Genomic DNA, 15089 nt, shown 5'->3' with positions numbered 1-15089 from the left:
TAAGTATAAATAATGTGAAGCAGAGATCGAGATAATAGGTTTGATTTTTCTCCCAAGCAGACTTCAGACTGACCTGCCACCCAGTAGAGTTTGAAGTCCAGGCCTTCTTGGGTTGGCTGGTGGGCTGCAGCTGGAGATAGACCCCCCACCCCACCCTCGCCATATCCCAATAAAGCCCACTGGCTCTGGGTTGCTGCAAAACTACAGCTGCCAACGTTTGTTGGACATAATCCTCGGGGCTTCATTACATGACTTCCCACATCTAACCAGCCAAACAGCCTTTACTACCATCTGCAATATATTTATAACTAATAAAAAAAGTGTTCAAATAATTTATTAAAACATTTTTAATGCCCCAACTTTTTCTCCAGGGTTGCTCACAGAAGATTAATCTTGAATTTCTGGAGACTCCCAGGGCAATCCTACACTTGACTCAGGTAAGTAAGGAAGAGTTGGGCCATCCTTGGAGAGAGACAGAAGAGCCAAAGCAACGCAGCACAGGCTGTTTTTGTGGAACTTGGAGGAGCACCCCTGCCCTTCCAGACCCCACAAAAATAAAGTCTATCTTCCCTTTTTGCTCTTCTTCAGCCCAGCTGATACAAGCCAGACCCTGCATGGTGGGCATATTCTCTGCCCATTCGGTCCAAAAATGACTTTGAGGTCCCACTGACATCATAGAACTCCAATTTTAAATATTTAAATCAGTTGGGTGCCCTCTGTGAGCTGCGACCTACTCAGAGGACACTAGCAAAATAGCAACTGCTTGGTTGCTGAAGTTAAGTTGGTGCTATGGGCAGGAGGATGTTCTATGTGCCACCCTATATTGTCCCCATTAGGCTAGCAGTGCATGGATGTGGAGCCAAGATTCAGACCATGACTGACCTTGAATGTGCCAGCCGTATGCTGTGCAGTATCCTTGCAGGAGATGGCACAGCATTACATCAGCAACTCTGCTGACCAGATCCTGAGAAAAGTTTCTCACACAGTCATGGCTGAGTAAGTGAGACAGGGCCTGCAAAATGGTTAATGGAGTTTAAGCAGGAATTTGGGCTATTGTTCAGCCCAGCATGCTTTCTTTCTTGTACTGCCACTGAAATCAGGACAAACGGTAATTGAGTGTTTCTGAGAAAATTAGTCAGGCATTCACATTATCTTACTGATGTATTCAGCATCACAGCTGTCAATGTGGTATATGTTCACCTCTATCTGCAGTACAAGCGCTGGGAGATGGGCACAGAGGACATTTTGTGCAGCATGAACTGCCTGGTACATCTTTGCAGATTAGCTTACAGAAACAGACATATTAACCCTGCCCTTTCTCCATAGCATTTACATTTTCTTTATCAAATTTAATTCCACTTACCTCATAAAAGCTATTTCAGAAGGTGTTTTCCCCCATTGCTTCTGATTATGTGCTCCATGTCCTACCAATCTGGTTAGTGGGGAAAAACCTTCCTCCATCCATTTTTTGGTCATAATCTTAAATTCAGGCTTCCTAACTGCTGATTCAAGGGGAAATAGTTGTTCCTGATTTACTCCACATGATATCAAGAAATGGCTGAAGGCACTGGATACTGCAAAGGTTATAGGTCCTGACAACATCCCGGCTGTAGCACTGAAAATTTGTGCTCAACAACTAGCCGTGCCCCTAGCCAAGCTGTTCCAGTACAGCTACAACACTGGCATCTACCCTACAATATGGAAAATTGCCCAAGTATGTCCTATACACAAAACCAGGCCAAATCTAATCTGGCCAATTACCGCCCCATCAGTCTACTCCCAATCATCAGCAAAGTGATGGAAGGTGTTGTGAACAGTGCTATCAAGCACCACTTAAACAGCTACAACCTGCTCACTGATGTTTGTTTAGGTTCTGCCAGGGCCACTCGGCTCCTAAACCTCATTACAGCCTTGGTCCAAACATGAACAAAAGAACTGAACTCAAGAGGTGAGGTGAGAGAGATTGATCTTGATACCATGACAGCATTTGACTGAGTGTGGCATCAAGGAAGATGGTTGTGGTTGTTGGAGGCCAATCATCAGCCCCAGGACATCACTGCAGGAGCTCCTCAGGGTAATGTCCTAGGCCCATCCATCAGCTGCTTCCACGATAGCCTTGCCTCCATCATAAGGTCAGAAATGGGGATGTTCGCTGATGATTGCACATTGTTCAGTACCATTTGCAATTCTCAGATACTGAAGTAGTCCGTGTCCATATGCAGCAAGACCTGGACAACATTCAGGCTTGAGCTGATAAGTGGCAAGTAACATTCGCACCACAGAAGTGCCAGGCAATGACCATCTCCAACAAGAGTGATTCTAACTATCTCCCCTTGACATTCAATGGCATTACCATCACTGAATTCCCCAACATCCTGAGGGTCACCATTGACCAAAAACTGAACTGGACCAGCCACATAAATACTGTGGCTACAAGAACAGGTCAGAGCTGTGAATTCAGTGGCAAGTAACCCACCTCCTGACACCTGTCACCATCTACAAGTCACGAGTCAGGAGTGTGATGGAATACTCTCCACTTGCTTGCATGAGTGCAGCCTCAACAATACCCAGGAAGCTCGACACCATCCAGGCCAAAGCAGCCTGCTTCATCAGCACCCCGCTTCATCAGCACCCCATCCACCACCTTAAACATTCACTCCCTCCACTACCAATGCACATGGAAAGCAGTGTGTACCATATACAAGATGCACTGCAGCAACTCGCCATGCCTCCTTCGACAGCATCTTCCAAACCCGTAACCTCTGCCACCTAAAAGGACTAGAGCAGCAGATGCATGGGAACAGCACCATCTGCAAGTTCCCCTCCAAGCCACACACCATCCTTATTTGGAAATATATCGCTGTTCCTTTATGAAGGAACTGGATCAAAATCCTGGAACACCCTCCCTAACAGCATTGTGGGCGTACCTGCACCAGATGTACTGCAGCGGTTCAAGACGGCAGCTCACCACCACCTTCTCAATGGCAAGTAGGAGTGGGCAACAAATGCAGACCTAGCCAGCAACACCCACATCCCATGAAACAAATAAAAAAACCCTCATTGTTCTGAAAAATATAAACAGGCTGATTTCAAGGCCCCTACCCTAACGCCACCTGGTGGAGACAGGGCAGTGGCAAACTGAAAATGAAGTGCAAAACGTAATGTCCCATTGCAGCTATCGCCAATCTGCTGGAGCTCCTCTGGGTATATGGTTGCCTGCAGAGGGAACTCAGCTGATTAAAATATTGAAAATTGGAGTTCGATGATGTCAGTTGGCTCTCAATGTAATTTTTGCACTTAACTTCACTTGTCAGCAAATTCATGCCTGCACCTTGGGTTTCATTTTCCTTCAATTTTATCTCTTTCCTCTTAATCCCCTCTCCATTCAGTCTTAGCAAAAGTTGGCCTAGGTGTTTTTGAAAAGCTTTCCAAAGACCTTCAGAATTTTTGTTCCCTATTGTGACACTCCCTTTAAATTATTCCTATCACCTTAAATTTAACTAATGACAATTTTCTTCTTCCTCCACAAATCTGCTCTTTAAATTGCCCAAATATACACTTTAAGTTATGCTAATGAGATAACCTAAGTAAATGGAATGTAAATATCTCACTTATATTTCATTCATTCAGTCTAAAATCTACCCATAGCTATTGTTAACCCAATAGTTCCCAGACATTTTTGTTTGAAGGACCTTTTCAAATGGATTAATATCACGGACCCCATCTAAATTATATGACAAACAGCATAAATGTTTGTTGTCAATTAAAATATTTGATAGATGCATTAACTGGTAAATTTAATAACCTACCTGTACAATGCTCACTGGCACTTTAAACCAGTTCAGTGAATTCTGTTCCAGTGTTCAACACGAAGTCAGCAAAAATATGGAGACAACCAGATGGTTTGGACATTGTAAATCTTAGTGCCGCTCTCAGTGCTCCTCCATGCAAGCTCCCCTCCTTAGCTCCCGCCTCGCACCAAACCTGCCTCACCAGCTGCCACTCATTCACTTACTCCGGACCACTTCCTGTGGTCATTCATAGATAAAAGCAAGTTAGCTGATTTCCTTGATAAATTGTAGTAAATGGTTGTTTTTCAGACTGGAGAATGATGGACAGTGGTCTTCCACAAGGGTCAGTGCAAAGACCACAGCTTTTTTTGATATACGTAAATGACTTGGATATTGGAATACAGAGTAAAGTTTCAAAATTTGCCGATGATACCAAACTTGGAGGTGAGGCAAACAGTGAGGATGATACGAATCGAATGCAACAGGGCATAGATAGGTTCGCAGAATAGGCAGATAAGTGGCAGATGGAATATATTTGGCAGAAGGGATAGGGAGAGGCAATATAGACTTAATGGTGCAATTCTAAGGAGTGTGTAGCAACAGAAGGACCTGGGGATGCATGCGCAACCATCTTTGAAGGTGACAGGACATATTGAGAGTGTGGTTAGCAAAGCTTATGGCATCTTGGGCTTCATAAATAGAGGCATTGAATACAAAAGCAGGCAAATTATGCTGAACCTTTATAAAGCTTTGGTTAGGCCCTAACAAGAATACTGCATCCAGTTCTGGTCACCACAATTTAGGAATGATGTGAGGGTCACCACAATTTAGGAATGATGTGAGGGTCCTTGAGAGGGTGAGGAGGAGGGATTTTAGCTACAAAGTTAGGTTGGAAAAGCTGGGGTTGTTCTCCTTGGAGCAAAGGAGATTGAGGGGGGATTTGTTCGAGGTGTACAAGATTATGACAGTTTAGATAAGGTAGACAAGGAAAAACTGTTCCCATTAGCTAATCGTAAAAGGACTAGGGGACACAGATTTTAAGGTTTTGGGAAAGAGATGTGGGGGGATGTGTGAAAGAACTTTTTAATGCAGTGAGTGGTAATGACCTGGAACTCGCTGACCATGAGGGTGGTGGAAGCAGGGATGATGAATGATTTCAAAGGAGAATTGGATAAGCACTTGAGGAACATAAACTGCAGGGCTATGGGAATAGAGTGGGGAATGGGACTGACTGGACTGCTCTACAATGAGCCAGCATAGACTCGATGGTGTAAATGGCTTCCTTCTGTGCCATACTGACTCTATGGGCGAGACTTTGCCAAAGCAATGGAGGCTCCGTTATTGGGGTAGTTCTCAGGTTGCCAGCATGCTCGGGCGGGAAGTGGGACTTCCCATGTGATATTACCAGATGAAGGCAATTAAAAGCGGGACAATTAAGGACAGTGGGTGGGCCTTCCATACTGCTGGACAAATCAGAGGGCCAACTGTTCTGGAGCCTCAGCGGTGCCACTGAGAGACGTAGCCGGTGCTGAGACAGCAAGGAGAATGCGAGGGCACGTCCATTTTAAGGTCCCCTCGGAAAGGTGAGCGTTAAATAAATTTCTACGTTGGCCAAATAGGCAGTGCCTGGAGAACATGGGGGAAACCCCTCCAGTGGTAGTGTTGAGGCCAGGGGAATGTCATTTGCTGCCAGCAGACACCTCCCTGCGCCATAGAGCCTCTGGCTTCGATGCCCCCTCACCATGCCCTCCATGCAGCTGGGGGCTCCCCACGCAGCAGGTGAGGCCCCTCCGTCACTGGTGGCCTGCAGCCCTGGAAAATCACCCATAATTGGGACGTTAATCATTCAAATTGACTACCAGCTGAAAGGAGTCAGGCAACCAAATTGCTGCTGCTGCTGGGAAACATCCCTGGCGGTGGAACTGCATCGGTAAGCCAACCTGAGGTGGCTCCCTGACATTTTACTGTCACCCCCCAATTTCCGCCACCTGGGGGGGGGGGGGGGGGGGGGTGGTAAAATTCCACTTCATGACTCCATGATACACCCTAGTTATTTTGAAACATCCTCTCCTCTCAAAATCTCCGAATAATATTCTTCAGATTATTTTGTGGACCGTCTGGCAAGTCTCGATGGACCCCAGTTTGAGAACCACTGTTCTAACCTACAAAAAAACGTTATGAGCTTCATATGATTGAACAAGCAACCCATGGTATATTTATTCCAAAAGTATATAATTTACCACAAGCAATGCCATGGGAAGTACATTCATTTTGATATATACTTGTGTACATTGTTTTGGTACATAACTGACATCTGGTGGAATCAAAAGAGAATACACTTGCATAATGAAAACAATACATTAATTTGGACAGGAATTATGAATATATCCATCTTGGTAGGAAGGCTTGTAAACAATTCAAACAGTTAACCTAATGCATTTACTGATCGGTTTTACATAACTGATGCTGTCTTTTATAAATTAGTACAGAGAACCAAAGGGTATCATCAAATCATTCAGCATGGAATGAAGCCATTCAGCCCATCGTGCCTGTGCCAGAACCAGCTATCCAATTGTCCCACTCTTCTAAATTAGGCATTATGCATAGATGGAAGTTAGAGATTGAAATCTAGGGCACATCTAAACTTTTTTTATTGAAAATTCCTATCAGATTTAAACCTATTACTTCCCACTGCTCTAATTGGCAGTGAAGTAATTGCAAGGCAGCTGCCAATCAGGGTTACATGAAACTAACACTTATTCACTGAAACTCTAGAGAATACATATGGTGCAACTCTTTGATTTTGAAGTTGTCCAGTAGACATGAAGGGTCCTAAATTTCTAATAGTCTGATTGGCAACCTACGAGAAGCATTTCCTCTTAATGGGGGAAGATACTGTAAGAATTTCAGCGAGGGATGGCCCATCCAATGAGATATTTAAACAAAGCAAACAAACCAAAAATATCAAATCCAAATGGTGAAATCAGAGATAATTTAAATATATTGCTTGGTGCTCACCAGTCATAGAAGATATCCAATAGCTAGTACAGACTGCATATTAGTACTGAAGGATCACTTTGGCTCAAAACATGCAGAGGGATCCTTTCTTGCAATTGCACACATCCTGGACCAATAAAAGTCATAATGTTATGATACCATTAGGGACCCCCAACTTTTAAAAAGAAAACATCTAATACACAGTTATTACTGAAAGAATTACGCCACAAGATTTCACATTTTAAACAAAGGCTGCGTTTGCTGACAGCGCAACCACTAGGTGGTTCTGTACTAGCACATGCACAAATACAGCTCATTCCACTGTAACATCACTGTCTGCACGCTCAGGCAGCTGCCAGGATTAAAGATGACCCGCTCAATTTATCACAGAAAAACAACTTCAACCCATGGCAGCACACAATGGACATGTTTGACTCGGAGAACATTGCACTGTTTAAAGTCTCATCAGAGGGACAGCACCTCTGACAGTGCTGCACACCCTCCATTATTCTGTGAGGTTTCAGTGCCATCCCACTGTCCAGCCACTCACACTGCGCTCCCGCCCCTCCATCCCGCTTTCCAGCCGCTCACTCCCTGCTTCCCCCACCAACCCTGCTCTCCAGCCACTAGCTCCCCTCCCCCACATCCATCCAGATGCTAGCTCTAGGCCACTTCCCTCCTCTTGGCCACTCGCTCCTACATCGCCCTGTCACCCCTCACGGCATGCTTTGCTTCTTCGGGCAGAGTGAGTGGCTGAGAGGAGGGAAGCGGCCTAGAGCTAGGGTCTTGGAGGGATGAGGGAGGAAACGGGGAGTGAGCGGCTGGAGAGTGGGGGGGGAGTGGGGGGAAGCGGGGAGCGAGCAGTCAGCGAGCGGGAGGTGGGGTAGGAAGCAGGGAGCGAGCAGCTGCAGGTTGGGGGGAGGGAGAGCAGGGAAGCGAGCGGCCTGAGAGCGGGGCGGGGGGGGAGCGAGCGGTCGGAGGGGCGGGGGGGAAACGAGGAGTGGGGAGCGAGTGGCCTGGAGTGAATGGTCAAGGGGCGAGAGCGTTTTCCTGCACATGCACCAGTTAGTCCTGGCATGGAAAGATGTAGGTTGTGCATGCGTAGCATCTCGGAGTGCAGGAGACCGTTTGCGCCACTTGGAGTGCTCTGATGATGTCAGCAGGCTGCTGCGTTATCAGGAATCACTTTGTTGAACAAAAAGTTTACTGTACAGAGCAAAATACTACTAACTTACAATTTGAAAGATTTATACTTTAAAATTAAAACCTTAATGAAACATGAAGATGTATACTTTAAATTTTAAATCTCGACAGAACACCCCTGTTTGACGTTTACTTATGCCCCAAGAGTTCCCCTATACAGGATTTTGCCTGTTTATTCAATTCTCTTGGGAATAATCCAAAGTGTACCACAGCTCTTAGGAATTTACTTCAATTTTCCTTAATTTCTCAGCTATCTTCAAAGGTATGAGGTCGCCTGGGGATTCTCCCATGAGCATCAGGTTAGGCAATCCTCCAACTCTCTTTCAATACCTCACGGATCTGCATTTCCTGCTTCAGCATGAAACTTACTCAAAACAGAAATGCCCCTGGTTCCTGATGGCCACTTTGTTCCTGAGTCCAGCAGCTTCCAAAACCAACTGCTTTCCAAAAGTCCAATTGACTGTCTGTGTCAGCAAGCACAGAGACTGAAAAAAAACCTGACTCAAAGCATCTCCCTGCATCATCTAGCTCCATAGCAAGTAGTACATGTAGGATGTCCCAGATACCAATTTAAACTAATTCCCTCCAACCCCAAACATCTTTTTGATTTATGATACCAACATAAATGACTGATATTGCTAACAATGACACAGCAATCCCTTCCAGACATCCTGGCTTCAACTCCCAACTAAACAAGTCCACCTGCTGTTTTATAGCTCTCACCTCTCGAACGCTGTCTCTGTAAGCACTCTTTGAGCTCTTTGAACTTTAAATCATAGGTGGTCAGCAACCTTTTGAAATTCTTACAGCTCCACATTTAATTTCCCCAAACTAAAAGTGACCTCTAAAATATTCAAACAAACCATGAATTAGATGATCATACCAATAAGATAAGAAATTTGGGATCAAAATCCCTTAGACCAGTTCCACCATGATAAATATCATACAGTGGGAGTCACAATGCATCCATAACCTCTGCTCGTGATACAGCTATACTATGGGGGTCAGTTGCCAGAACAGTCACATGGGCAAATATCATGTGATTAAATATCATATGATCAAACCTGCAGGAATACATGCAACCAGAGGTAACAACCCTACACAGAAATGACTACATTGTATGATTACTAAACATTTTTGTCCAAATTGTGCAACTATTTTAAAAAGTGTGCTATGATATGATTATTTTACAATATCAAAGGAATATTATAATAAAAGCATAATACTGCGGATGATGGAAATCGGAAATAAAAACATAAAATGCTGGAAATACTCAGAGGGTCAGGCAGCATCTATGCAGAGAGAAAAAGAGTTAACGCTTCAGGTCGATGAACTTTCATCAGAATTGGCAAAGGTGAGAAGTGTAATAGGTTTTGAGCAAGTGAACTGGGGATGGGGGAGAACAAAAGGGAAGATGTGTGAAAGAGCAGAGGGCAGGAGAGATTAAAGGATAAAGATGTCATGGAACAAAAGGCAAAGGAAGTGGTAATAGTGGTAGTAAAAGACAAAGCATTTGTTCAGAGAGAATGTTAATGGCAGAATATTGAACAGGTCTGTCCGAAAGTAAAAACATGAAAAACAAGTTTAAAACTGGGCATTGGTCTGAAATTGTTGAACTCAATGTTGAGCCCAGAAGGCTGTAAAGTGCCTAATCGGAATGAGATGCTGTTCCTCAAGCTTGCATTGAGCTTCACTAGAGCACAGCAGCTGGCCGAGGACAGAAATGTGGGCATGACACCAAGGTGGTGAATTAAAATGGCAAGCAACTGGAAGTTCGAGGTCCTGCTTGCAGACTGAGCGGAGGTATTCCGCAAAGCGGTCCCCAATCTGCGTTTGGTTTCCCCAATGTAAAGGAAACCACATTGTGAGCAGCAAATACTGTATACTAAATTGAAAGATGTACAAGTAAATTGCTGCTTCACCTGGAAGGAGTGTTTGGGGTTTTGCTGAGGAGAGAGGAGGCAAAAGGGCAGGTGTTATATCTCCTGCGAATGCATGGGAAGCTGCTGGTCAAAGGGGATGAGGTATTGGGGTGATGGAGGAGTGGACCAGGGTGTCGCGGAGGAAATGATCCCTTCGGAATGCTGACAGTGGAGAGGAGAGGAAGATGTGTTTGTTGGGGGCATAACACTGGAGGTGGTAGAAATGGCAGAGGATGATCCTTTGGATAATGAAAGCTGGTGGGGTGGAAACCTTGTCATGGTTCTGGGAGGGAGGGAAGAGTGAGGGCAAATGTGCAGGAAATGAGTGGGACATGGTCGAGGGCCCTGTCAACCAAGTGGGGGTGGGGGGGTGGAATCCTTGGTTGAGGAAAAAGGAAGATATATCAGAAGCGCTGTTGTGGAAGGTTGCATCTTCAGAACAGATGCAACAGAGACAGAGAAACTGTGAGTATGGAATGGAGTCCTTACAGGATGCAGGGTTTGAGGAAGCGTAGTTGAGGTAGTTGTGGGAGTCGGAGGCTTAGAATGAATATTAGTGGATAGCCAATCCCCAGAGATGGAGACAGAGAAGTCGAGGAAAGGAAGGGAAGGGAAGTGTCGGAGATAGACCATGTTGAGGTGAGAGGTGGAAATAGGAAGCAAAGTTTATGAGGTTTTCCAGTCCCGGGTGAGAGCAGGAAACGGCACCGATACAGTCATCAATGTACCGAAAAATGGGGGAGGGGGCTTGAGTAGGACTGGAACAGAAAATGTTCGACCTAACCCACAATAAGACAGGCATAACTAGGACTCATGCGAGTACCCATAGCAACACCTTTTATTTGGAGGAAGCGAGTGGAATTGAAGAAGTTGTTTAATGTGAGAACAAGTTCAGCCAGGCAGAGGAGGGTGGTGGTGAATGAGGGCTGGTTGGGCCTCTGTTCAAGGAAGAAGCGAAGAGCCTTCAGACTGTCCTGGTGGGGGATGGAGGTATAGAGAGATTGGATGTCCACAATGAAGAGGAGGCGGTTAGCACCAGAAAACTGGAAATTGTTGAAATGATGTAGGGCGTCAGAAGAGTCATGGATGCAGTTGGAAGAGACTAGACAAGGGGAGAAAAAGTAGAGTCAAGATAGGAAGAAATAAGTTCAATGGGGCAGGAACAGGCTGAAACGATGGGTCTACCAGGACGGACCTATTTGTGGATTTTGGGAAGGAGGTCGAAGCGGGCTGTTTGGGGTTGTGGGACTACGAGGTTGGAAGCTGTAGAGGGAAGATCTCCAGAGGAGATGAGATCACTGACAGCCCTGGAGACAGTGACTTGATATTCGTTGGTGGGATCATGGTCCAGGGGGAGGTAGGAAGAAGTGTCTGAGAGTTGGTGCTCAGCCTCTGCAAGGTACTATCACCACCCTTGTCAGCAGGTTTGATCATAATTTGGGGGTTGGACCTGAGAGAATGGAGTGCAGCAAGTTCCGAGGGAGACAAGTTAGAATGAGTGAGGGGAGCAGAGAAATTGAGATGGCTGATGTCACGCTAACATGTGATGGAATATAGGTATAATAGGCTTAATTAGGTAGAATTAAAGATTGAATAAATGGTCAGTTTTCAAGACTCACTGATTTTCCCCTTTAAGAAGGTAGAGTTAAAAAAAATGTCAAAGGCTTTCAAGGTCCCTGTTACAATAGAATATGAACCAGAAACAAGTTGGGAAATCTATTTCAGCACTTCCGTTGCCAGGGATTTGGAGGATAAATACATACATTGAAATATCCTGTGTGACATCAGTAAAAGGTAGTCATAAATTTAATTAATTGCTGAAATTGGTAAATGTAGGCAGATTGTCCCACAGAGGGTTCAACCTACCATACAACACGGAACAAGAGGTCAAGCAAACACAATTATAAACATTTTGACCAGATAGATGCTCACAACTCAAGAGCAGGGGAACTCCAGTAAAACATTAAGTGGAGATGTTAGTTAATGATACTACCAAATATGGATCTTGAAAGCGAGAAAAACACACACAGAAAGGTAACACCTATATGATGAAAGGTCATATGACACCTTAGAAACAGTGTAAACATGAGGCTATCTTGAAGCAAATATTTAGAAGTACTGAATTCCTCAAACGATACTTCTCACCCCATGGTTTATTTAGGGAATTTCAGGTAAGAGTTTACTTTAAATTTTGATGGATATTTTAGATTTTTTTTAGATTTAGAGATACAGCACTGAAACAGGCCCTTCGGCCCACCAAGTCTGTGCCGACCATTAACCACCCATTTATACTAATCCTACACTAATTCCATATTCCTACCACATCCTCACCTGTCCCTATATTCCCCTACCTATACTAGGGGCAATTTATAATGGCCAATTTACCTATCAACCTGCAAGTCTTTTGGCTGTGGGAGGAAACCAGAGCACCCGGAGAAAACCCACGCAGACACAGGGAGAACTTGCAAACTCCACACAGGCAGTACCCAGAATTGAACCCGGGTCGCTGGAGCTGTGAGGCTGCGGTGCTAACCACTGCGCCACTGTGCCGCCCCATTCTAAGATATTTTGCTGTAACATTAACAAGGTTAAACTTTTGGATTCTATGTTAGAAATAAGATTATGTGTTACATCTCTTAGTAATATTTGTGATATACTTATCCACTTAAAAAGTATATTGTATGTTAAATTCTATAATAAATTTATAAAATATATAATATATATAAATTCTGAATACAACTACAAGAACCCCCTCTCTGTATCTCTTTAGTTGGACAGATACGTACTGAAGAAAGTTTCCCAGACCATTATAATATCTGGGATATTTATGACTTAGCCATAATTATTAAAAATAGGCTATCTGAAAGATGGTAATATTCTCTGTTAGATTTCTTTCTTTGAGGGAAAGCTAGTTCAATTTTTTGGACCCAAATAAGTGTCCATAAGAATTTGTCTGGTTTGAATGTAATTAAAGGAGATTCATAGGGATGCACTCCTGATTTGGTTTAGTCACTATAAGGGGTTAAATCACATCAAACAGTTCTCAATGAAAAGTCCAAGAGCGGGTAAGAGGCCACAGGGAGGGGTCCAGCTTGAGGAAGAATACTGGAGGCGGGTGAGTGGGTTTACTGATCAAGGGGAGGTATCCTGGCCAAAGAAGTGAGTCCAGAGACAAAGGCGATGGAAGAAGAGCTCAACATCTGCTGAGTGCGAAATTCATTGAGGCACGGTGTAAGAGGATAAGCTGAGTCCTTCACTAAGTACAGATCGTTCAGCATCAGAGAAGGCAAGGTCAGGAATGTTATACTAAGATACACAACTAAAAGCTGCCAACTCTTGTTGGATATGTTCCTGGGGGTTTCATGACATGACCTTCCACTTCCAACCAGTCAAAAAGCTTTTTCACCATCTCCAACATTAAAGTTTTCAAAGAACCTGAATCAACATTTTTTATTAATGTCCCAATGATTTTTCGCCAGGGTTGTTCACATCAGTATTCAAAAGATTAATCTCGTATTTCTGGAGACTCCAGGACAATGCTACACTCAACTAAGGTAAATGCAGCAACATTTGAATCCAGGGCAATTTGGACAATTGGATCCAAAATGGGCTTAGTGGCAGGATGCAGAGGGTGATGGTCGAGGGTTGTTTTTGCGACTGGAAACCTGTAACCAGTGGTATACTGCAGGGATCAGTGCTGGGACCCTTGCTGTTTGTAGTGTACAATAATGATTTAGATGTGAATATAGGAGGTACGATCAGTAAGTTCACAGATGACACGAAAGTTGGTGGTGTCGTAAATAGTGAGGAGGAAATCCTTAGATTACAGGACAATATGGATGGGCTGGTAAGATGGGCAGAGCAGTGGCAAATGGAATTTAATCCTGAGAAGTGTGAGGTGATGCATTTTGGGAGGACTAACAAGGCAAGGGAATATACAATACTAGGAAGTACAGAGGGACCTTGGTGTACTTGTCCATAGATCACTGAAGGCAGCAGCATAGATAGATAAGGTGGGTAGGAAGGCATATGGGATACTTGCCTTTATTAGCTGAGGCATAGAATATAAGAGCAGGGAGGTTATGATGGAGCTGTATAAAATGCTAGTTAGGCCACAGCTGGAGTACTGTGTACAGTTCTGGCACCACATTATAGGACGGATGTGATTGCACTGGAGAGAGTGCAGTGGAGATTCACCAGGATGTTGCCTGGGCTGGAGCATTTCAGCTATGAAGAGAGACTGAAAAGGCCAGGATTGTTTTCCTTAGAGCAGAGAAGGGGGACCTGATTGAGGTATGCAAAATTATGAGGGTCATAGATAGGGTAGATAGGAAGAAACTTTTTCCCTTAGCAGAGGTGTCAATATCCAGGGGGCATAGATTTAAGGTAAGGGGCAGAAGGTTTAGAGGGGATTTAAGGAAAAAATTTTCACCCAGAGGGTGGTTGGAATCTGGAACTGCCTGAAGGGGTGGTAGAGGCAGGAACCCTCACAACCATTTAAGAAGTATTTAGATGAGCACTTGAAATGCCATAGCATACAAGGCTACAGGCCAAGTGCTGGAAAATGGGATTAGAATAGATAGATGCTGGATGGCTGGCACGGACAAGATGGGCCGAAAGGCATGTTTCTGTGCTGTATAACTCTATGACTCTATTTGCAAACAGGGCAAATGCCATGTGATTGAGAGCCGGAAGTGACATGTTCAACATCCAGAATTACCAACCTAAATACCAACATGGGGAAAAACTGGTAAGGTGCTCTTCTTTAGAAGTATCAGTTCTACAGTGAATATTCAATTCCTTAAGGTTCTTTTTCAACACATATACAAGTTATAAATCAGCTTAATCTGGTTTCCAGTTCCAAGGCATGAGAGTTTGATCATTGCTCACTTTTAGTTTCACTTCCCTAGCAACACCTGGAACAAATGTGCACAAGGCATTTGGCTCTCTGCAATTCTACATTCTTAAACATAAAATTAAAATTTGGTCAATCTGCACACAGTAGACATATTTACACCCTGAATATTCTGAGATACATACTCTTAATACTGCCCAACAATCCTGTGATTTAATTTGGCAATGTTGTGTTACAGCAGCCTACTTGATCCTTCTTCCAACTCAAATTCTGGAAAGACACAGCCCTCAATTTGAAAGATTTGAGTCCAGTTTTGTGTTG

Source organism: Heterodontus francisci, chromosome 9 (genome assembly GCF_036365525.1).
Source record: "Heterodontus francisci isolate sHetFra1 chromosome 9, sHetFra1.hap1, whole genome shotgun sequence".
Lineage (NCBI taxonomy): Eukaryota > Metazoa > Chordata > Chondrichthyes > Heterodontiformes > Heterodontidae > Heterodontus > Heterodontus francisci.
Note: the sequence above shows the minus strand (reverse complement) of the source record.